The sequence below is a fragment of the Artibeus jamaicensis genome, unplaced genomic scaffold, assembly GCF_021234435.1.
Source record: "Artibeus jamaicensis isolate MK-2021 breed Jamaican fruit bat unplaced genomic scaffold, CSHL_Jam_final scaffold_833, whole genome shotgun sequence".
In the NCBI taxonomy this organism is placed as follows: Eukaryota; Metazoa; Chordata; class Mammalia; order Chiroptera; family Phyllostomidae; genus Artibeus; species Artibeus jamaicensis.
Genome location: NW_026522056.1, coordinates 21,568,886 through 21,591,869, shown reverse-complemented (window position 1 = coordinate 21,591,869; position 22,984 = coordinate 21,568,886). Strand labels below are relative to the sequence as shown.

At 47.5% G+C, this 22,984-nt stretch overlaps 1 protein-coding gene across 21 annotated transcripts in view; it reads right to left on the bottom strand.

Annotated features, from left to right (window-relative positions):
* SORBS2 (sorbin and SH3 domain containing 2) overlaps positions 1–22,984 on the bottom strand; it is a 224,829-nt gene that overhangs the window by 111,629 nt on the left and 90,216 nt on the right. For 2 of the 21 annotated variants that reach the window (XM_053659831.1, XM_053659837.1), the window contains exon 4: positions 8,574–8,629. The exons of the other annotated variants lie outside the window; for them this stretch is intronic. The gene's annotated coding sequence lies outside the window, so the exon portion shown is untranslated. The remainder of the gene's footprint in view (positions 1–8,573; positions 8,630–22,984) is intronic. 21 annotated transcript variants of the gene reach the window in all.

Genomic DNA, 22,984 nt, shown 5'->3' with positions numbered 1-22,984 from the left:
CCGCAGTCCTGTATACCGTGGCCAGAGGGCCCTTCCTAAAACCCAGCCCAATTCTCTCTCTCTTTGCTTTCAAAACTTCTGGGGGCGTCTCTGTTGCCTGAGAAGCCAACTGCTAACAGTATAATATGGCCTCTGGCCGCTCCCCAACCCCCACCCCGCCCCTATCCGACCCCATTTTCCTGTCTGAGTCTCCTTGTCCGTCACTCCCCCACTCTGGTACCACCTCTCTGCTCTTCCTGAAACCCCCCAAGGCTGTCGGTGCTGTCTTCCATGCCGGATACAAATCTTCCTCCACCTCCTTACATCCCCAAACCCCACCAACCTTCAAGGTTTCCCTTCCCCTGAGTGAATTACTCTTCCTCTCTGTGGTTTTAAAAATGCTCCTTATGTATTCGAATCCTGTCCATGCATTTTACTTTCACCAGGTCGATAACGGTCCCAGAAATCAGGTCCCTCACGGCCTTGAACGTGGATGTTGTTCTACCTAGTTCACGGGTCCAATGTATGGGCTGTAATTACTGTTTCTGTGTTTTCAAAACACTTTTCCTGGGGCAATACTGGAATACTTCCTTCAGGTCTGTCTGTTTTCCTCACTGTAATATCTGTGAGATCAAAACCAATTTCTTCTTCAGGATTTATCTCTGTTACATCTAGTTCAGCACCTTCTCGAATGCTCAGTATTTTTTTGAAACATGAACCACATCTAAGATTCTGTTGCCAGTTTATATTTTAATGGAGAGTTTTTTAAAAAAGCAATTATAGTCAATCTTTGACTAGTTCCTTAAAAAGATTTAGACATCTGTTTTCAAGGATTTCTCCTGTTAATGTTTATAGTGAACTTCAGCCTTTTGTGGGTCAATAGCTGCAAACCATCAGAGCCTGCTATAATCCAGTAGCTACATGGAGGTGCAAGTTATTTTGCAAAAAAGTGCCATGCTGCAGAGAATCTAGTTTGGAATGATTGCCCAACTAGGTATTCTGGGCATTCTAGCCCATCATTTATCTTCAAAGGAGAAACTGCATTTGACAAAGCTTGTAAATGTGGGTTTCTGACTCCTAACACATGGAACTCTGTTCTGGAGGATCATGAAAAATGGAGCATCCTACTACAGCTTCTAACAGAGCTCCTTGGAGGAAGTTACTTAATTTCTCCAAGTCTCAGTTTCCTCATCTATAAACTGGTGAATTACAACGTGGTGGTCAGAGTCCCAAGAAGTTCTTCCTCTCTCTCACTCCCTTTTTGCAATTGTTGCAAGGTTAATATTTTGAAAAGGGCCAGTGACTTTGCATTATCTATTAATAAATTCCAAATCCAGCCCAGCACAATATGTTCCCAACCGAATTTTCAAGGTGTTATAATCTATCCCCCTTCTCATATTCTGTTCTTTAGTCAAACTGCACTTTCTGCAGCTCTTCTTTTCGCACATTTTATATTTCAGCCTCTATTTGGCTTTAACCGGCACATTTTTAACCGGATGCCTACATTGTCCCGGACATTGCTCTGGGTTTTAGGGGTGCCAAGACAATCAAAGCACGTCCCTGCCTCCCAGGAGTGTGGGGCGCGTGTGGCCAGGCAGACAGGATTTTGAGTCACATCTTTTGTGATGTTTCTTCCACTGGGATTACTCCTAATTACTCTTAAAGGCACAGCCCTTCTCAGAGGCCCATCTCCAAGTGGCCCCTTATGGAAACAGCAGAAACTGCTCTCTCTCATATGAGCTAATATAGAGCCTTGTCTCTCTGCATTCTGTTATCTGTGTATACGTTCCTTTGATGGCCAGGACCAGGCTTGACTCGCCTTTGTGCTCTTCATTTATACAGGCAGGCTTCTCACAAACACTTTCGGAACAGCAAAGGGACATAGGAGTTGAATTGGAAGATGACTAGAACATATTTAGAAACAGAAAAATGCCCAGGGTTGTCATGTTCCCAAAGGTACTGAGTCTAACACGGCTCACCAGGCAGGGCCTCTGTGTTCCTTACGCTGAACCGATGGAACCGCATTACCAAGCTTACATACAATATGTTAGTTTTCAACTTAACTAGATCTGGCTTGAATGAATAACGGGATTGGCTGCTTATTTTCTTGACGTCCTTCCCTTTTCTCATATTAATATATTAGAAAATTTTGGGAACAGACTCCAGAAAAATAGAGACACAAATACACAGACAAATATAGTGCGGGAGCCTGGACACTGACCAGGGCCTTCAGAAATAGAAGTAGCAGAAATGCGTCTGGGAGGAGGGTCTGTTTTTAGCACATTTGGACACGGGTCTTTAAATCCGAGACACGTCTGTGGACAGAACATGGGGTCCTGTGAGTGAAGTCTCGTGTTGCCTGGTTTCATCCCTCCTTGGGGCTGCTACAGAGGCTCAGCGAGAGTGTGAAGGCAAAGCAGAACCCAATGAGTTTGATGTTACGAGGCATTAAAGATGCTTCTCACATATTCGGATCCCGGCACAGATGCGTCCACAAAGGCAGCCGCTTGGGAAGTGGGCTCACAACGTTCCCCCCTCCAGCCTCCTTGGCATCATTTCCGTGGTGACTGAATGAGTCACTCCTCACAGTCAGCCCTGATGGGATGGAAATAGCTTCATCAAAGCTAACTCTCTTCCCCTTGGAAAAGCAGACAGATTATTAAGAAATGTCCGGCACTCGTGTTAATGAACCTATTGCTTATGTGATCACAGTCATGGCTAACTAAATAGGTGTCCGTCAACAAACTCTGTTACTTACTGACTTACTATCAAAGAAATAACACTCATATAAAAAAGAAGTTAGGAGGGTTTTAGTAAATTCAGTAATTGCCTCTTTATTATACTCCCGGGTAGGGCATTTTTAATGAGCCAATCTTATTGGCTTATTTCAATGCTTGTGATTTTTTTGAAATTAGTGAAAAATGGGCAGTCTTGCTACCAGATTACCAAATTAAGCCTGCTATCAGCTCATGCCTACATTAAGAAAGAAAAGCCTGAAGAGATTCATTTCTTTCAATAAGCTCCTTTGAATAAATGTGTTTGTGAGAACTCAAGCCTTATTTATCAAGGTTATTGAACCATTATGCAATGATAAAACTTGATTTCCAAATAATGTCCCATGATTAGGCTTATTTTATTTTGATAAAACCAGGTTTGCTACACATTTTAAAATAAAGCAAGAGAAATCACTTGTTCAGGAAAGAGAATTAAAGCCAAATAAAAAGCCTCCTCAATTGCTGTTTTGAATTACTGGTTAATGTTTGGCCCCGCATCTGCTCCAGACAGGTTTTACACTCTCTCTGATGACTGCGTCTCACAGGACCGGGGTTGGCTCTGAAGATTAGACCCGTCCCTGTGCTATAATCCTTGACTAGGAGCCTGCTATGAAAAAACACTTGAAATACACCCAGTCAATTTCCTATAGAATTTTAGGAAACCTATGGCAAATAACCTCTGTGGACATGATTAGAATGTTCAGAAAAAGCTTTTTCTCCCAAAAATGAAGCGCTAGCTTTCTGGTTCTGTGGGCCTATCCAACCCGCTTAAGGATAGGGCTCAGTTAAGGTTCTCTTGTTCATTGAAAAAGCCTTCTGTGTGGTGTCGTGGAAAGAACACAGCCATGAATGGATACTTTCAAGCTCAGGTTCTACCATCTGTCACCTGGGCAAATATTTTTACCCGGCTGTGGGCTCCCAAGGGCCCTTGGGTTAAGAGACAGACAAACAAACAAAGAAAAAACAAATAGTGTTCGTGGATGGCACCACTTAAAAATATTTGGCTAAGGCCTGCCTTTGCCATTCTCCCTAACTGGTAATTGTGGGGACTCTTATGTTCTAGGTAAATACTGGTGAACACGTCTTTCACTGAAGCAACCCTGTTTCCTCCTTGGTGGTCAAACAAACTCTTCGGTGAAGGAGCAAAAGCCCAGGGCCTTACATCTAAATATGCTTCACCATGTACCTCCTGCGCTCGCCCTGACATCACCAAATGATGCAAGAGAGCACGCATGATTTTAATTCCCATTTCTAAGGAGTGATTTTGGGGATTCTCAGATCAGGAAGGAAATAAGTTAAGGTGCAATACTGTTTGTCGATCTCCCAGGTTCCTTATTAATTGGCACCGCTAGTCTCAGGTTCAGCAGTCTGGAGACAGGCAGCTGGATGGAAATCAGGGGGCAGAGCCGGTGACCTTGTTCCTAACCGCATCTCAGCACTCAGACCTTGCTGGCCGCACACTGGGAGCTGAGCACATGTGTTCTGAGGGAGCGAGTGAGTGTGAGAATGAATGAAGTCAGCCTTCCAATCTTTCCTCTCTCTGCTGTAGGATAGAATCATGGTGTGTATTTACCACTGCTTGAGTGGGAATGAAGGAATGTGTGTAATGTGTTTGGCACAGGGAATCGCGTATAGGAATTCTATGACTGGTAATTGTTATCTTCCTACAGGAAGGCCGTACCTCTGGTTCATAGAAACTGCTCTTTTTAAAAAAATTTCCCACGCTCCTTGACTTTCTTATGTGGTAAAGTGCAAGATCTACTGGTATTAACAAGCAAAATTCTTGTTCAGTGTAAAGTTGCTAAAAACCTTCCAGTCTGCATCGATTTTCATTGACTTTCTATGACTCTCTCTGAGCCAGTGGAGCAGAACTCCTCCCTTTCAGAGGACTCCCCTCTAAGGTCTACAGATGGGATTTTCTTCTGCATTTTTGTTTTCTGAATAAGTAAGAGCAGAACTGGGTGCCGGGTGGCTTCTCTGTGCACCTAGTCCTTCTGTTAAACTGATGTAGGAAGAACATTCCTTCCCAGCCAGCCAACGGATGGCTGCAGTTCTGTGGGAATGTGGGTAGCGGATGCTCCAGGCCAGGTAGTTCTAGAAAATCACGCAACCTAACGTTTGCTCAGACCCCTCGTTTCCATCCCAGGGAATAGAAGGAATTATATCTCCAGTTTCCCAGGAAGGCATTGCATTGCTTTTTCTCTCTTTCTTCTGACTTAGCCTAATGACTCACACTCCAGATGGTTCTTCCTGATTTTAGAATTATCATGACTTACTTTGTAGAACCACCCCCCCCATAACATTTCATGTACAGTAACTTACGTAATTTTTTTCAAGGAATGAGAAAAATACAACACTCACTGCAGAGGAATTTCTGGCTCCTTTCACATGAGGAGATATAAAAGTCTAAGAGTCTAGCATGGGGATGTGCTATAATTTACTTTTTTACTTATAGTTTCCTGCACAGCTAATGAATTCACATTCTTAAAGAATACTTGATGATATAAAAAAATAGTCCCAAAACAATGAAGATGAATAACAATGTACACAGCATAATTTTAGTTTTGTTTTTCAAAAATGTTACTATGGTTTAAAAAAAAAAAAGAAGAGAAATATCCCCAAATGTCTATTTTATCATCAGGGGTGACTGATTCTTGTAAAAATCACTTCCTTTTCTTTTTTGTGCAACGTGCGTTCTCCCAGTCCCAGGGCCACTGCGGGACACCCAAGAAATCGACTAAGTCACGTTTCAGCACGCAGGACTCTTCAAAAAGAAAGGCGCCGTACGCATGCGTGCCATGAACTGTGACAGATCACCGATGACTCAGCGTTTCTGATAGGATGTCCTTGAGTGTGTGTGTGTGTGTGTTTGTCCCTAAGAAAGGACAGTCACAGATCCCTCATGTGAACAGCTGCGGCCTTGGGGTGGGGGCCTGTGCGGTACTCGGCCGTCGGCACTGGGCTGCCACAGAGCTGGGGCGCGGACCTGCTTGGCTCAGGGCCTTGCCCCGGAGGTCTCCGGACTAGTGTACGTCCAGGCATTAAACACGACTGCCCCGCCCCGCCCTCCCCCGCCGCCTTTGGAGCGGAGCCCCAGGCCCTTGCCCAGTCTGCTGGGGCAGGTGAGCTCATCATGACACCTGGAATGGGCTGTATCCTGACTTACTTGCAAGTCAGTGTTCTGCCCCAAACCATTGGTACTGATCAATGTTATTTATACTGATGTATATATTTAAATCAATGTTATCTGTTTATTGAGGGTTTTTCCTAGAGAAGCTACTAAAGAGGTTGTTTTCTTCTACTAGAGGACAAATGACTCATGCCACTCACTATTTTGCATGTTTTTCTTTTGATCAAGTGTCCCTACTCTTTTAGTGGCTTAAAAAAAAACAACAGCTCAGTCTCAGTGGTTAACCTCAGCCCTTCCCCTCGAGCGTGGTGCGTGGCACTTCCTCCAGCGCACAGTCTCCTCCGGACAGATTCGAATTCAGGGGCTCTGACGCGCCCACCTCCAGGGGAGGAGCTGGAAGTAAACAGAACATTCCTCCAAACAGGGAACAGCTCAGACGGTTGGAGCGAATGAGGAATTACACTTGACTCTGAACATAGCCTAGGGCAAAATAACCACCTTGTAAGTCACTTTGTTTGTACCTACTTAGCAAAAATATTTCTAAAATGCCTTTGCACTGTCCCGCCTGACTAAGCCTCTCAGTATTTGCTTCTCTGCGTCCATACCCGTGGTCTGCTCCCATGTCATCACCCAGCACCAGCTTACAGAAAGTGGGCTCTCTCTTTCTGTCCGCCTTTGTCTGTCTTTTTCTACATGTGCAGTCAAATCAGTGTGCAGCTGGAGGACTAGAAGAATCACACAGGTTATTAGTACAGATTGTGGCTAATAAAGTATACAATCTGATAACTGTGCCCTGATATCTGATCCCCTTTCTTGAAAAATATGCTCACTTAAAACCTGATTTACAATGAAGGAAGTAGAAATTTTCCTTTACAAAATAATACGTCAGTAGAAGACGGAAAGTTCAGCAGAGGTGGCGACCTTATGAATTGTTTGGCTGGGAATAAGTGGCCCCTGGCGTTCTGCAGCCCTCCCAAGTCAGAACAAATGCAGGCTCGCACCCCTGGCAGATGATCTCAGTGTTGTGTGTGGAGATAAAGGCCGCCGAAGTGACAGAAGAGATGTCAGGAAAAGAATGGTCCAATACAAGCATGGTCCCGGTACTTAGGAAGAAGTAAGAGGCACATTTCAAGCTCGCAGGGATGCTCTCCAGGGCTTTTGTGGTCTGTGATTTCTCAGGGAGACCCCAGTGTCTGGGGGACTGTGTGGGGTGATTAGTCCCCGGCGCTCCGGCCTCACTCAGAAATAACCTGGGCCAGGTGGGCCTGCCCTTCCCATGAGTCATCAGGCCGTGGCCCTTGGTGGCCCCCTGCAGGGTGCTGGGTCCATGGATGTGGGAGGGGGTGAGTGTTGAGTGTGGGGACTGATACGTGTTGTCAGATGAGAGATGAGGTAGATAAAGCTGCCTGTATTTGTTATATATATTTGCTATGCTATATTATTCCAGTTCAGATGAGGGAATACTGGATGAGGGTGGGCCCTAAGTCCAATGCCTGGTTTCCTCATGAGGAGAGCTTCTGGGAGACGGACAGACACCTGAGAAGAGACAGCATCACACGGAAGGAGACCACAGCGATGCCGCTGCTGCTGCAAACCCAGGAAAGTCGAGAAGAAAGCAACCGCCAGAGGCTAGAAAAGGCAAGGGAGGGCTCTTCTCCAGAGCCGTTCGAGGCATCACGCCCTGCTGACGCCTTCATTTCAAACTTCCCGACTTGAGAAATGTGAAGTTGCATGTTTCGTTTGTCGTGAGCCACCCGGTCTGCTTTACTTGGTGGCCGTGGCCTGGGAAACGATCAGGGATTTGATACAGAAATTGAAATACATCCTCTAGGCTTTTCTTCTTGAAACAATTTGCCCTGAGGGGTACGGGAACTATGGGAAATTGCTTTTGGGAGGGGTAGATTCAGGTAGATTGTTTCGTGATGATTAGATGAACAACATCTGGTGGGGTAAGCTCTAGGTAACATCTCTTCGGGAAGATTTCAGAAAGAGCGCGAGACCCAAGAAGCCTGGGAGTCAGCGGGTGATGCAGTCCAGGTAGCCTGAAGCAGTAGGCGGGGACCCCAGGGGCAGGGCCTGGCTGTCCTGTCCACCCCTGGAGCTGGTCTCCCCAGGTAGCGAACCAGGGACCATCAAACAGAGGGGGCTTGGAGGGGCTTCACAGTTTTGCTGTGGGTGTGTGTGTTGCTAAGAGCAGCCCCCGTGCCTCAGTGAAGGGTGAGGCCTCACCCCGACAAGGAGGCCCTATGGAGAGTGGCTTCGACTCAGAAGCAGAAGGAGGGAGGGGTTTTTAGGACAAGAGCGGGGCTCAGTTACAGTCTCCTCACCGTGTTCCTAAGACCCCCAGCTTTGCACATTAAGACAGAGATCAGAATTCCAAAACAACCATTCTGCAAGGAAAAGCTCATGTTGTCCTAAAACCCCTGTTGCCTGGCCCCCCTTCTCTGGTTTCTGCCCACTGCCTCCTTTTGGTCAAGGGCATCTCTGCAGTCTCTAGGCAGACCTTCTGCTGAGACCCAAAAGGGCAGGAAGGTCAAGGAGAGGTCAGAGGACACTCACATTCCTGGGTGCCCATCGTCTCCTTTCCTTCCCTTCACAGAGGGACCTTTTTGTTGAAATGCATGCACGGACGCCCTCCTGGCTCCCTCTCCCGAGCCCAGGCAGCCGCGGATCCCACGAGTACAGCGTACCTTCTGAAGAAATGCACCCAGATCAGAATGGTATATGAGTCTGTCCTATTCTGGCTCTAGAAAAGAAATGTCACAATAAATAGGTGGGTGGGGTTTGCCCCGCAACACAGAACAACCAAAAGAGCAGTGCAATCAAACTGAGGACAATGTGAATTTGCCATTATATAACATATATATAATGGCATATATATATATATTATATATGTACACAATGGGCTTTTTTCTTTATAAGGTCTGATACCTTCTTATCAGGAAAAACCTATGAAAAAGAAACTGAGAACGGGGCTGGGAAAAGTAGGTTAACAGTTGCAATACAAATAAATCATAGAGTAGCGAGTGAATATTCCACAAGAATAACCTGTCTGTATACTCACAACTGTAAACCTACTTTTGCCCACCCTCTACTTGTCCTTATTTTTAGTTTGTGACAGGCCTCCAGTCACCATAATTATACGGAGAAAGGTGGATGGGGGCTGTTTTACCTGGGCTGGGTCTCAGGCGGGGGCGAAGAGGCAGTGTGGTTTGTGCAGCCCTGACCTGGTTTGCTGACTCATTCCCACTCCCCTCGCCTCTTTATTTAAAACAAATATTGTCTGCCAGAGCTTCATTGTCACTGGTCAGCGTTGAATACAATGGAAACGCACAGTGTAACAGCAAAGACCATCGTGTGAATACACTTTCTACCTGCCACTTGCATCTGCTCCGGGCTTTTCTGGTCCTTTCCAAATCTGTGTGGGGCAGACGACAGGGGGAGGGAGAGCCAAAGGACGAGACGGGGCAAGCCCATCTCCTGCCTGAGGACTTCCGCTCTCAGGGTCCCCCACCCCCCACTGAGTGCTTTGGTGTCTTCTCTCCACGCAAAGCCACTGCCTTATGCAAGGAGACCCCTCCTCGCTGTTCCTCCCCTCGGAGACTCTTTTCATAATAGTAATACCAGCTCTTGACCCTTTCCTTCTCTGCTGCCCCGGCTCTCCACAAACTGAAAGTCACCTGTCAGGGTCTGCTCTTGCGACAGAAGGGGGTGCAGCAGCTTATCTGACTGTTTAAGGCTCTACAATGTGATAAGAGAAGGTGAACACATTCCTCTCTCACAGGTAAATTGTATTTTAAGTGAGACATTCGTATTTTCTCAACACAGGATGGACCCCGTGGGCAGGCATTTTGGACAGGTAGGAGAGAGGGAGGGTCATGGGACGTGGGGGCTCCTTGGGACCTCATGGGAACTCTGGACTCCCCATGTCCCTTCCTGACACGGACGCCTAGTCATCCTATTTCAAGAGGTGGCCCTGATTTTATAGTGAGAACCAGTATGTGTTTCTGCAGATAAATCAACCTTGTAACAGCAATAAATACTCCATTTTTACATCCTAGAAGATTTACTTCAGGTGGCTCCTTGTGAGCTTTTTTCCCGTCTGGGCAGAGTATTATATGCAGGTACCTGCAAACGTGGGAAGAGAATGTGTCTCCTAAATGGAACTATTCTGACAACAAGGAGAAAAAGGCAAATTGCACACACACATCCACACACAGAAAATTCCTCCAAATTCTCCTTCAAATACATCTGCTTCTATGTTCAATTTTAGCCCAAGTGCTATTCCTGGTCTATATTGCTGAGCACACGTGTGTGCACACACATGTATGTGTGTCCCCTTCCCCTCTAAGGGATCAAAATAAATGTTTACCTATAGGTAACGAAAGTTCTGTACTTATGCCTTGGTTTATATTATTAAACAGTTGGAATGAGCAGATATCTCAGAAATTATTTAGAGTTTAAATTTTAATACAATGCTAATGTGGCCAAGTTCCCCTCAACAAAACTAGAGCATGTATTGCAGCCTACACCGGCCACACTTACTGTGTGTCAAGCTCTTTTCCAAGCTTTTACGATAACTCAGGAAATCCTCCCAGTGATACAAGGTGGGGCCACTGACACGTGCCAAGTTCCCCAGGTCTCAGCCATGGGCAGGGCCTCCCACAGGCGGCCTGGCCCTGGACCCGGCGCTCGGACGTGCCCTGCTGTGGCTGTGTGCAAAGTGCCCCTTGGCTATAATCCCAAGTAGTCTGCTCATCACGGCTTCCTCGGTGCTTAGATACCGAGTCAAAGAAGAAGCAACCTCAGTAAACTTTGTAGTTGTTTTACCCTTAAAAATTATGAATTGCTTGCCTTCACGCAGGAGCTGCACATAATGCAAATCTGGGCTTGTGCCAAATGAAAAACAAAGAAAAAAATATGCTTTGCAACTAAGGCACTCCCAGGATTGGAACAAATAACAAATTGATGTCCTCATTTCAAAGTGAAGGGTAGCAGAATATGCCACCCCAAAACATGACTGTAGGAGCTCAGGACATGCCACCCCGAAATATGCCACTTTGACATACACTGATTGTTTTGAGCTGGAGGCTCTCGAGACGCAGCAGACACAGGGGGAGGCTTCCTCTGAGCTCCCTTACCTGCTTACAGACAGATGCTCCTATAGAAACTCAGTGGTCATAAAGCTTTTCGGGCGAGTTTCACCAAGTAGGGAGGACTGAGGGAGGCCTCTCACAGGACAGGACACTAGAAGTCAACACCACTTTGTCACATGCCATCAGACCTCCTATCTGTCCTTTTCAGGGCCCACTCATCTTTCCTAAATATCATTTCCTCTTCCCTAAGAGGCTGACACCCTCCTCCCCTTTTCTTATGAAAGTGGTTTCTAAGCCTGAATTCTGAGCCACGGGGAGAGATACTTAGTTTTCTCTGAGTAGCTCCTGTGTATAAATGAGGTGTCTGTGCTTCTGTGTGTCTGTCTGTTGTTAGTCTGTCTGTCTTTTATGATGGGGGTCTCAGCTCAGAACTCAGAAGGGTAGAGGGGAAATTATTTTTCCTCCCCTATGAGAGTCTCCCCTGGTTTGGAAGAACCCTGGACCATTAAGGTAAAAGAAGACTATTCATGAAGGAGTTGGGTATTCTGGAGGTTCCTGAGCAGACTTTAGGACTCGGGAGAAAGGAGGATGGGAAAGGGTTTTAAGGAGTGGCAGAGGCCAATGACATTCAAGGATCACAGCATCAATCTCCATTTGTGCACTTGAACGGTGTGCAAATGAGGCTTCAGAGAATGCACCTTCCCCAAATGGAGCCAGTGCTGGGTGAGGCAGGCCCATGGTGTGTATGGGGTGGGGGGGACCCCAGCCCCAGCAGGTCTCTTGAGTCATTGCTGGGTGGCTGGTGCAGCCCAGGGCCACTCTGACACAGCCCACTTCTGGCTGGTCTAATAAATAGACATGAGACAGATTAGCAAGAGAAAATGACCTAGTTTAGTGCAGACGTGTGTATGGGAACCCCACATCCTGACCTAGGGATGAGGTAAGGGGCCTTTGGGGCTCCCGAGGGTCACGGCAGGATGTAAGAAGAGCAGATGTTTAGTGAATAGAAGTGTGTCTGGCCCTGTAGGGAGGTCGAGTAAGGTTACCTCTGATAATCCGTTATTAGGGGCATGGCCCTCCGATAACTACCCAGATCTTCTGCGTAGTTAAAGGGACGGGTAGATGTTTCTCTGTAGTCTGAAGCTAAAATTGCCTTCACTGCAAAATAGACAGCACACCACAGAAGCATATCTTGGGGTGACTAGCTCTGAACCCTGACAATCCCAAGACCACACTCAAGATTCAGTCATTCATGTTCGACAGCTCTTTGCCCCACAGCCACTGCTGAGCAAACAACAACAAATGAGTCGTCCGCACAACTGCTCCCTCTGGCCAGTCACCGGGAATCAGAGAATGGTCGTCCATGTTGAAGGACATTGAAAGGCTTCCCAGCCGGGGAGCCCGCCCCATTGTACCTCCCAATGCCACGCCCACTGGCAAAATTCGTCTCTCTGCTCCCATCGCTAACATTTTTACCCCAGGTTAGCAGGTTGAGTGAGGTATATGATAAAACATCCGAGTTCTGGGTGTCTGTTAGCAACATCTGTTAATCTGAGCTTCTAACCTCCTTTACTGAATAAAGGACAGTAACCAAGGTAAGAACTGGAGACATTCATTTGCATCGAGATGGCTCCCAATTTCTCCCTTTTCAGTGATTATTTAAGTGCTTTAAAAACATTGCTTCTTTCACTGGTTTTCTGGGCAAGATAGAAGGAGAGGTTGATTTCCCAGTGATTGTTCTGACTCGGCACTTAGACTTTCCGTGGCTTTCAGTTCTCAGGTTTGGGGCTTAGAGAGGTTTGTGACCAAGAGCAGCAGCTGTCCAGCTGGTGTCTGCTCCAGGACGGGAGGGGACACGGGGAGAGGTGAGGACAATGGGATTATTGGAGCCGGGTCTCCTGTTTCCCCGTCCAGTGTCGATACCGGGTCTGCTCTCCTGGAACCCGAGGTCCAGGGATGGCTGTCCCGGGCAGGGAGACCTGTGGGGATGATGCAGGTACAAAGGCAATGAGATTTTCTTGGGAGAAGTTGGGGATGGAGAGAGGAGGGGAATTCTGGCCTTTAAAAAAATACTTAAAACACTCTTAAAAAAAAAGGGGGTGGTCTGTAAGCCCCCTGACAGCTGTGAGGTCTTCATTCTGGAGCACAGGTGGGATGCTTAGGCACCTGTGCTGTGGTCCCAGCGGGGGAGCAGGTGGGGCAGCTGCAAGAGGAGTCACGTTTTACACACTGGAGAGGACTTAGAGGACCTTCCCATCCATAAAGCCAGATCCCTGAATATCAGGTCCTGCTCTGTCTACAGACCTTCCTGTCCTGTTGAACTCCGATGCAAAATGAAAAGACAAAAAAGCAATAATACAGGGAAGCTTCCTTTCGGTAGACAAACCTTTCCACTCTCCACTCACGTACAAAAACACACTTTGTTGACTCCAAACGGGAGATGAACAGAGGTTCAATGGCTTACTAGTTTGAAGGACTAGTCACTAGTTTGAAGGACTAGTCACTAGTTGCTTAACACTCTCAATGCAACCGCTCTGCAAAACACAACCTGCTGAACGACGGGATAGAAACTTCGAGAGAAAGACCCCACAGAACTAAGGAGGCGCAGTGGCAGAACATTTCTGTTCCCATGTCATCTTCCCCCACATCTGCCTGTCCCCTTCTGAAGCCAATGAGGCAGCTTGTTTACGGGAAGCTTGTCCCCAGCCCAGACCCCTCGCTGACCCTAGAACACATTATTCACATCGGGAGCAGTTTTCACGCTCACAGTTGTGCCTTTGACCTCCAAGGGTCATTCAAATATTTTCTGAGACATTGGCTGCTTTAAGTTCCTTCTCAGAGTGCCATGTGTATCATTTTTGTGTGGTGCAGTTGGCAGGCCGGGCATTCCAAGAGGCGTTTAGTTCATTTAACTCAGCCAGGCCAGAGAAGCGATGTGCCCAGAAGGCCAGTCCTGGCCCCGGGATTTTCCTTCTTCACTAACACAGAAAGGAAAACACGCTGTGGGGGGTTTGCAGTGGAGCAAGTTCAGAAACATGTTGAAGCTTTCCTCTGTGCCAAGTGTTTCAGAAAAAAACTCTTTTCTTTCTATTTCATGCCAAAAAATGTTACCCCTCGAATATTTGCTCCCATATCTGGCTACATGTCCACGATTTCTTTTCTAAGAATAATAAATTTCTTTCTGGGACATAAAAACCTCACTTGCCCTATCACATCAAGCATCTCTTTATATAGAAAAAGCATTTGAAACATCCCACCAGGAGGCCTAAGGAAGGGTTCTTACTTCATACGAGTTTTTAAGTTAAATTTGATTAAATATTTGGTCTCCTCGTGCCTTCTATGACTCTCGGTGGAAAGTTCGGGCTTGTTCGACACTTCCATTTCCACCTTTCCTCTCACTAGGCAATTTCCTGCTTACTAGAAAGCATCCAACAAGGCTTAACTTCTGGTTTTGACAGAAATAATACATTGGAAATGGAGCCAATGCAAGGGGACTGCCTGGGTTCCATCCTCTCTTCGCATGTTCCGCAGGAGTCGGAGGGTTCAGCTGCCAGGGTTTCAGGGACTCTAGCATTAGGAGAGTGTGAACGTGCAAATTAGCTGTCAGGTTTAACAGAGAGTGAATCATGCATCCCTGAGCTGACGTGTTTCCATTATCGGTGTCCTACTGATCTTGTTAGGTAAAGCAAGACTCGTAGGAACACTGAAAAATAGCCATGTGTAAGAACTTGGTTTGGTGGGGTTCTTTTTTTACCAGCTGAAAAATGGTAATCATATTCACAAAGTCAAAACGCTAATAAACAGTCTTAGAGTTGAGCATAGAGGCCAGACCAGTGTCCTGCTTGAAGAAGCAGCAATAGTTGCACAACTCAGGTGCGATCAGTATTCACAGAGAAATAAATTGTGAGGTATCAGCTCTCCTAAAACCTCTAATAGCCTGGTAATATACACCCCAGATTTAAAACTTAACATTGGGTACTTAATATATGGTCATTAGTTACTGCTATTTAATGAAGCATTGTAAGTAAATCCACTGTAAGCAAAAAGCATTCTAGGCTGATATGTAGTGAGTGTTATTGCCAGTTAACTGGTTAATTTGAAAATCTGTGTATGTGCGTGATTGGGATACAGGGGTGGGGGGAGCTATAGTTCTTTATAGATGGTTCCCTCTAAATTCCCTGGATTGTGGATCTTTGTTACCCTTTTTAAAATCTCAAAACACAAGTGTATCATACTTGGAGAGCACACGAAGACCAGGACCCAGAACTGTATCAGAAAGAACACCTAACAGTAGGATTCTGAAATGTCACCAACTTGCTTCAGAACAAACCAAGATTCTCTCAAATACTGATGACATGCTGAGAAGCTGGGGGAAGTAGCAAATCGTCGGGCTCGTCTTCAGCCCACTGTCCTCCTGCCCCAAGTCATACCAAATAAAATGTCCATCCCTCTCCCAGCGTGTTATCATATGGCCCTTTCCCCCGCATGCATGGGGAAGTAGGCATTTCCATTTTGAAATGTCAAGCATCTCAGAACACTTACGTTTTGCTGAACCAGGTCTCCCATGGTGAACGATGAAACCCCGCACAGTGCGCCTGCCTCCCAGGGCCGGCAAATCAGCATCCTGATGCACCCACGCCAGAAATAATACCCTTCATTTGCTGCAATTGGGTTAGTATCAGTGCTATAAAAAATAGATGATGGAAAACCGAAGCCCTTGACAGAGATACAAGTCCGCCGCATGCAACTTTGACAGGACTGGAGCACAGTGAAGAGGTGGTCTTATCTCTACACTGAATGGGGGCTTTGCCTGTGCTGGCCAGCCGTGGCACGTGACAGTGTCCTCATGCGGTCTGGGCACTGATTCATTTGCATAAATGGCAGAGCTAAGCACAGGCACTCCTGTTAGATGTCAGCTGAAACTTCAGCCTATGGAATATCACCATGCAGTGGGCAGGCCAAGTTATTTATGGTGCTTGCATTTTTCTCTTTGCTTTTGCAAAAAAAAGGTGATTTCCCACAAAAGAGTGATCTGTGGCTGTGGTGTAGGGAAAGCTGGGAGTCAGGGAGATAGAGGCTTGAAGGGCACCCAGTCTGCACTGCAGCGTGGAGTGAGGTTGGGAGGCCAGATGCAAAATATGCACCACAGTCCAGCTCGGACTGTGTGTCCTGGTCCTCCAGTTTACCATCGGAGTCCAAAAATGTGCAGAGAGGATCTAGCTGAAACTTGCAAAACAAGGACCCGTAACTATACACGGTCTATGAGTACAGGAAGGCGTAATAGGACGTGAAGACATTAAAAGGAAGCATCACTTGAAAACTCTAACATTATGTAAGTGAGAATATGAGCAGCTAAGAAAGTGAAGGACAGAGAGAAATGCATGAAAAATACCTTCCGCTTCTCCCGTGCGGTGGCCGCTTTAGCTGCCAAGCCTAAGACCTCCCCTCCTCCCTTACTATGCACCTTTGCTTTTGTGTCCTGATTGGGCACAGCACTAGAATCTACACCAAGTAAACTAAAAATGCACATTTGTTTTCGTTAGCTCCTTTATTTCTGACCCACCGAGTTGGACTGATCCAGCCATAAACCACATGCTGGCCAGCTCCCAAGAGCAAACTTGAAAGCCGGGCCTGAGAGGAGATTATTCAGAGACTCGTCCCCTCCCGCCCCACCTGGGCCTGGTGTGTGTCCGCTTCCTTAGCTCCTACAGTTCAGAACCCCTGCTCTTTGCTGCGGCCTCCAGTCCCTCCGAGGGTGGAGGCCTTCCTGGTTCCCCCACCTGCCTTTCTCTGGGATTGGTGCCTCAGGTCCCTTGTATTATTTCTGATTTAACTTGTCCCACTGGCTTCTTCTCTTTGCTCATTGAAGGTAGTAATTTCTAGTTCTCAGGGGCCAGCCCTGCCTCCAAGAGTTTGGGTATGGGGTTCAAACCACACTCGAGAATTTTGTCTTTCAGGTCTCTCTGTCAGCACTTTTGGGCTACTCAGTTTCTATAGCAAGCAGTAAATAAAAACAAAAACCCAACCCAACCCACCGACCTATATAAAGATCATTCCTATTCACAGTAGGAGCCCCAGCTGTGGGAACAGGTAGCTGGCTTTCCATCTTATTCTCACCTGTGATTGGCCACTTAACCGGAGCCATTGCAAAACGGGGACAACACTAGTACCTACTTTGTTGCTCTTTCACTCACTCATGGGTTCGTTCAACCCCTTCGGCAGATACTAGTTCAGTACTGACAACCTCTCAGGCAGTAGGCATCTGGAAGAATCCAGAACAGATAAGACTCCAGGCCCTCACCTGGAGTTTGAAGATTGAGTAAGATAATTCACCTAAACCATTCACCTTAGTGCCTTTGACAAAGCAAATACTCAGTAGCTGTCAGCAAAGGTTTAAACATTAAGCAGATGTATCTGCTGTTGTACAAGGGAGAGAAAACATGAGGAAGTCAGGAGAGAGGAGTATTTTCTGAAATCACTCATGCGTCCGGCATGAAGTGGGTTCTGAGCGTTTCCTAGTCCCTGAACTGTGCTCTCTGATGTGACATTGCAGAACCGGGAGCATGTGTTCATAAAGTCCCTTCCTGTATGCACACAGTCACACCACCTGACACCACCACACAGCTGCATGACCTTCAGCGCAGGTCAGTGCCCTCCCCGCTCTAGAGAGCCACTGTGAGCACGGGGACAGGTAGCCCCGGCCCTTGGGGTGGCAGGCGCCAGGCACCAGCTCCAGTTTCCTGAGGAGGGATCTCATTTCCACCTTCCACTAAAGCGCCCTCCATCTGAACCCGAGATCGCAAGATCAGACGGTGGGGACGATGGAGGTTTCACTGCTCTTTTGAAGTGACCATGGTTTGACAGTCATTTCCATTTTTAATATTATTTTTTGGAGCATCCTACGAAGCAGGTTAGTTTTACAACCTGGTGCTTAGAGGCAGTCTGCGATCGCTAAGCCATGTGACCTCACAGCACGTCGGCGCACAGCATGAAAACCGAGAGCGTCCACTCCCCTCTTCCTTGCAGACCCACCTGATGCCTGATAGCAGTTGACTTTGCAAAGACTGCTCACCCTGCCACCTGGCTGCTCTCTAGGGTGACAGGGAACTGGGCCAGTGATCCCCCAGTGAAGCAGCCTCACACCAGGCCGAGTCCTGTAATCGTTTATTTTGCATTGTCTTTCACTCCTGAGGATGTGATCTGGGATGACTGACACCTTTTTTTCAGTCCACACACACCTAGTACTTTGGATCTTGGTTTCTTCTCTTCACAGCTCACTCACTACTCCACATTCTCCTCTCCACTCCCACAAATCCTATGTCAGACAGGGTTCAGGTATCAAATGAGTGGTTGAACAAGACAAACTTAAAACAGTTGTATTCACACCTTCTTCCCCTTCTCCTCCTCCCACTCTACCTTTTCTCCTCCTCTCCCTTTTTATTTACTTTTTTGTTCTGGCTCCCATTTTTGCTTCCTAAAAGTTCACGAGGCTGGAGGCCATCATCACTCTACACTGTGATGGTGTGAGCACTGTGGTTTCAAGCCCACACACCCCACTGTATGAGTGACCAGGTTCTGTAGGACTTGGAGACACAGGGGGCCTTGTGGCCTCTCCCCAGGCCCCAAGCACACTGGTGGGTATTGGGTCCAGTTTCCTTTGTTAGTCAATCAGCTTATGACTCTGATGACATTCTAGTTAGTAGAATATTAGCTTACTACATAGGGAGAATTTAAAAATTATTATACTAGGTAAAAAACAAAGTAGGAGCAGACAAGTAGCATTTCTCTTTTTAGCTGGTGTTTTTTATTTTAAAACATGTACTACCTCTTTATCACACACACACACACACACACACACACACACACACACACACACACACAATTTGAGATTCCAACTCCAGTGCCTGGAGAGCGTGTGGGCCGAGTGCCTGCTTCCTTGATACCCTGAAGTTAACTGCCTCCTGGCTGGGACTGTGACTGCCCTTCTGTCCTTCCCGAACAGTGGGGCCACCCCAGCTGTCAGAAACAAGTCTTCCTGGTCATATGTTTGTTCCTTCCACTCAGCAGCAAAACCTCAACTGGATCTTCCTACTCTGTAGGCGATGGGAGAGGCAGCGGGGTAGGAGGGGGAGAAGTCACAGGAGGAGGCCCGATGACAGACACACGGGGCGGGGGGGGGACAGCAGGTGGCTTTTCATCAGGGTCACTTCTAGGCAAGACTCACAGGAGAGAATGTTTTCTCTACACTTCAGCGGGTTGAAAAGTTACAGAAAAACGATTTCCTCGTGACATGATTCAGTGGCACCACCTGTTTCTGCCAAGCCCTACGCTGCCACCCTCCTTGGCTTGTTTTGAGGGTGGGTTTCCAGAAGCCTGACGAAGCTCTGTGGATGGACCCATGTGGCCTCTTGTACTTGACTGGCCTCAAGGAGGACAGGAGGCTGTGGCTATGGAGGGGGCGGGAGACAAACCATGACAAGCTCCAACAAGCTCAGTTCGTCCTGGGCTGACGTGGGGTGAGGGCTGCCCAGTGAGACATTCCCGTGCGGGGTCATGCTCTGTAACCAAACACCAGTTTGTCAGGAGACTTCCCTCTCCTCCCCCATCAGCCAGGCTGCTGCAGCCTGACGGAGGCTTTCTTATAAGCAAGAGATGCAACTTTTTGTGATGCCGTAATTTGTACTGAGTTGCAGACGTGTGAACGTGAGTCATGGGCTTTCAGTGATCCTCCCGGAAAGGACTGGAAGGTGCTAGTTCACGGGCCATGTGCTCAGGGCACCTGGCCTCTCTCGGTAGGAGTGCAATGGGAGAGAGGGCACTCTGTCCTCTCTCAGGGACAGCTGGAGGGCCTGAGGCCATCCCGCTATAGGTGACTGGGGCCGTGGCTTCTACTAGTCCTCTCCCAGGCGGCACTGCTCTATGCCTAGAAGTGGGAAGGCTGACCTGTGGCCGCCTCTTGGACTGGAATTCCTTGCATTTCTCCTGGGCGTGGTCTGAGCTGTGGTCAGAGTGGAGGTGGATTTTGTGAGTTCTGGGGAGGTCCCCTTGGGGATGGAGAGGATTGCTCTAAGGGACACAGTGGAACTAGGAAACTGGTAGGCAACCATCCAACATCCGGACACGTGCTGATCCTGGCCTCGCCAGTGAGGACTGGGCCCTGATGAAACCTTGGGGGCTCCCAAGGGGCAGGGCGGGGTCGCTTGGGAGTGACTGGCTCCGTTTTCAGGAACCTCCACAGCCGGCAGGTAGGCTCGGTCTTTTGGGGAAGCTCTTTTTAATCATGCTTGGATTTATGCAACTTGTTCTTGACAACACATTCAGAGTTTAGTGTTCATCAATATTGTCCTTCAGTCTTTACGACTGCTGCTGGGATTTGAAGCAGGGTGAACAGTGAGCAGGACCACCGAGAGACATAGCATGGATTTCACATCCAAGGTTTGACATCAGTGACGTTTTAGGTGTAAAGTTGATTTGTAACCACCTCAAGACAATTTTCCCATCCAATTAGATTTTGTTAGTGAGCTTATTCATCTGTTTTTTAAAAAAATCCAAGCAATGTATTGAAAAATAATAGCCAAACCTGGCTTATTATTAGAGCCGGCTTACATTGTACCTTTGGCAACCAGAGGTTCCCCTGGGCTGTTTTTGGAGCCTAATTTATTGATGAGCACCTGTGCCCTTCTGCACGAAGAAGCGTCTTTGCGCCTGGACAGGTGAGGGGTTCCACCTGCAAAGCTCTTGGAAGAACCCGAACAGGATGATGTTCTTTTTCACAGGGTGGCAGGCAACAGCCAAAACAGTGTTGAGAAATACTGCTCGGCTTGCTATGGTATGGCTTGTTTTTATTTAATACACGTTTGGGCAACTTTGAGTAAGACCCTCTTAACAAAAACTGGTCCTTGTTAAGGCCATGGAGTTCCACAGCCACCAGCAGGGGCCCGGGACTGTGTCCCCATTAGCTGACTTGGTGTTGGGTGCTGAGGGGGCACCCTGAATGGGCCGGGTCTCTCGGGGTGCAGAAGCCACTGCAGGTCCCCCAAGGAGGACAGAGCCCGGAGCAGTCAGCGCCACCCGCCACTGCAAAGCGTTCAGGCCTGGGACTGCTGCCAGCACCACTGCCAGAGGGAACGAGGCCTGGTGTTGTCGCCAAGGGCAACTCCGGGCCTTGCCCTTGCTCTGAGCCACCTCTGGGAACAGCTGAGACTGTCAGGAAAGATATAATTGCTCCACGTCCTGCCTTCCTGAGATCCCACTGAGAGCCAGCCTTGAGCGAGAATAACAAGAAAGAAAGAAAAATAATAATAAAAGGGACAGCTTTCACCTAAAAGTTTGATGGGCTTGGACACCTGAGCTGATTCTATACCAATTAATCAGTCACATGGACCTCTGATTGCCGGCCATTCTCCTCACACCGGCAGAGACAAATGTGGTAAGTTGTGTAACCAGCTGCAGGGTATGTGGACTTTTAAGCCAGCAGAATTACATCGAGGAAGGAAACCGTGAAGTTACATGAATTCAGTGCAGGCATTAACATACAGGAATGATTCTGGAGACGCTGCAGAGGCCAGGGCAGGATGGGCCAGAGCAGGCTGGTCTGCCAAGGTCTGCAGCGAGTAGGAGACTCTCAGTCACCTGTGCAGGCAAAACGAATACGGAGATGGAGAACACAGCCTTTGACGCCGTGGCAACCGGGAAGGACCTGTGTGCCGAGCCAGCGTGCACCCACCGAGCTCGCAGCGGCAAGAAGTCAGAAGTTGTTCTTTGGGGACTGTTGCTCACCTGCTGCCTGAGCTGGGTGCTGCTGAGGCTTCACTGTCTGTCCACACACACTGGCTGTCCACACACACAGGCTGGCTGCCAAGTGGCTCACTGGGGACACAGTGCACTGTTCGAGGGTGATCGTTTTTATGGACACATGCAAATTCGGCCCGTGGATGCCAGCAGTGTGCATGGGGAGACCCTGAGTTGTAGTGGCTGACCCTGGGTGTTGGGGTGTCACGCATGCCTGGGTTGGAACCCCTGCTCAGCCACTCATAGGACCTGTGACTTTGAGCAAGTTACTGAACTCTTTTGAATCTACCTCCCCTGTATAAGTGAAAAAAATGACACAAAGTATCATTTTAAGTGTCAGCCATGTATATCAAATATGTACGAATCATAAAATCCTACTTAATTTCATCACCATTAAACTGGGAGGTTTAATTTGCTCATAATTCTAACAACACTGCCTCTTTCCCATTGGAAAACACCGAGAGTGTAGTGCCACCTCCAAAAACGTCCCCCTTCAAGTCATATACAGGGTGGGCAAGCCTAGATTTACAGTAATTCATATGGAAAATAATACAAGAATTAATAAACAGTAATGCAGGAACAAACTGTGTTTTGTCTCACAACTATAAACCTACCTTTGCCATGCCCTGCATTTGAAAAAGTATCTCTCCAAACCCATAGCATCATGGGACCTCTGTCCCAGTCCGGTGGCCGAACGGAATGTGTCAGTGGCTGCTGGGGAGTCCCTGACCCCTGACCTTTATTGAAGTTCACAGATAAACTCAGTGCACTCTGCATTGTTACATCAATGCACTGATTCCAAAATACCAAAAAGCACCTGTCTCAACTACATTTCCTGTTCAGTTGCTTGTTTGAGAGTTAAATGCTTCCTCTTGGTGTAGACAGTTGGTGCTTGGGAGTGACAGTGAACTTGGGTGAGAAAATGGGGCTCTTTGTTTCGTTTTGTGGCTTTCAGTTACGTTTTGAAATTTGGGAGTAAACTGCAAGTGACTTAGGGGCACTTATTTCTTTCTCTCTGTTTCCTTTTGGCATCCCTTCTCTCTCTCTTCTCTGTGGTCTTAGGTGGGTGTTGAAATTCGAATCCCAGGAGCAAGCAGCAGGCACATTCTCATGATTTATGAGGCACTTCAAGGGAGACAAAAGAGTTCACCGCATGGTTTCTGTCTCGAGAAGTTTGTAGCCTTGTTTGGGGGACAAAGATGCCACATGCGAAG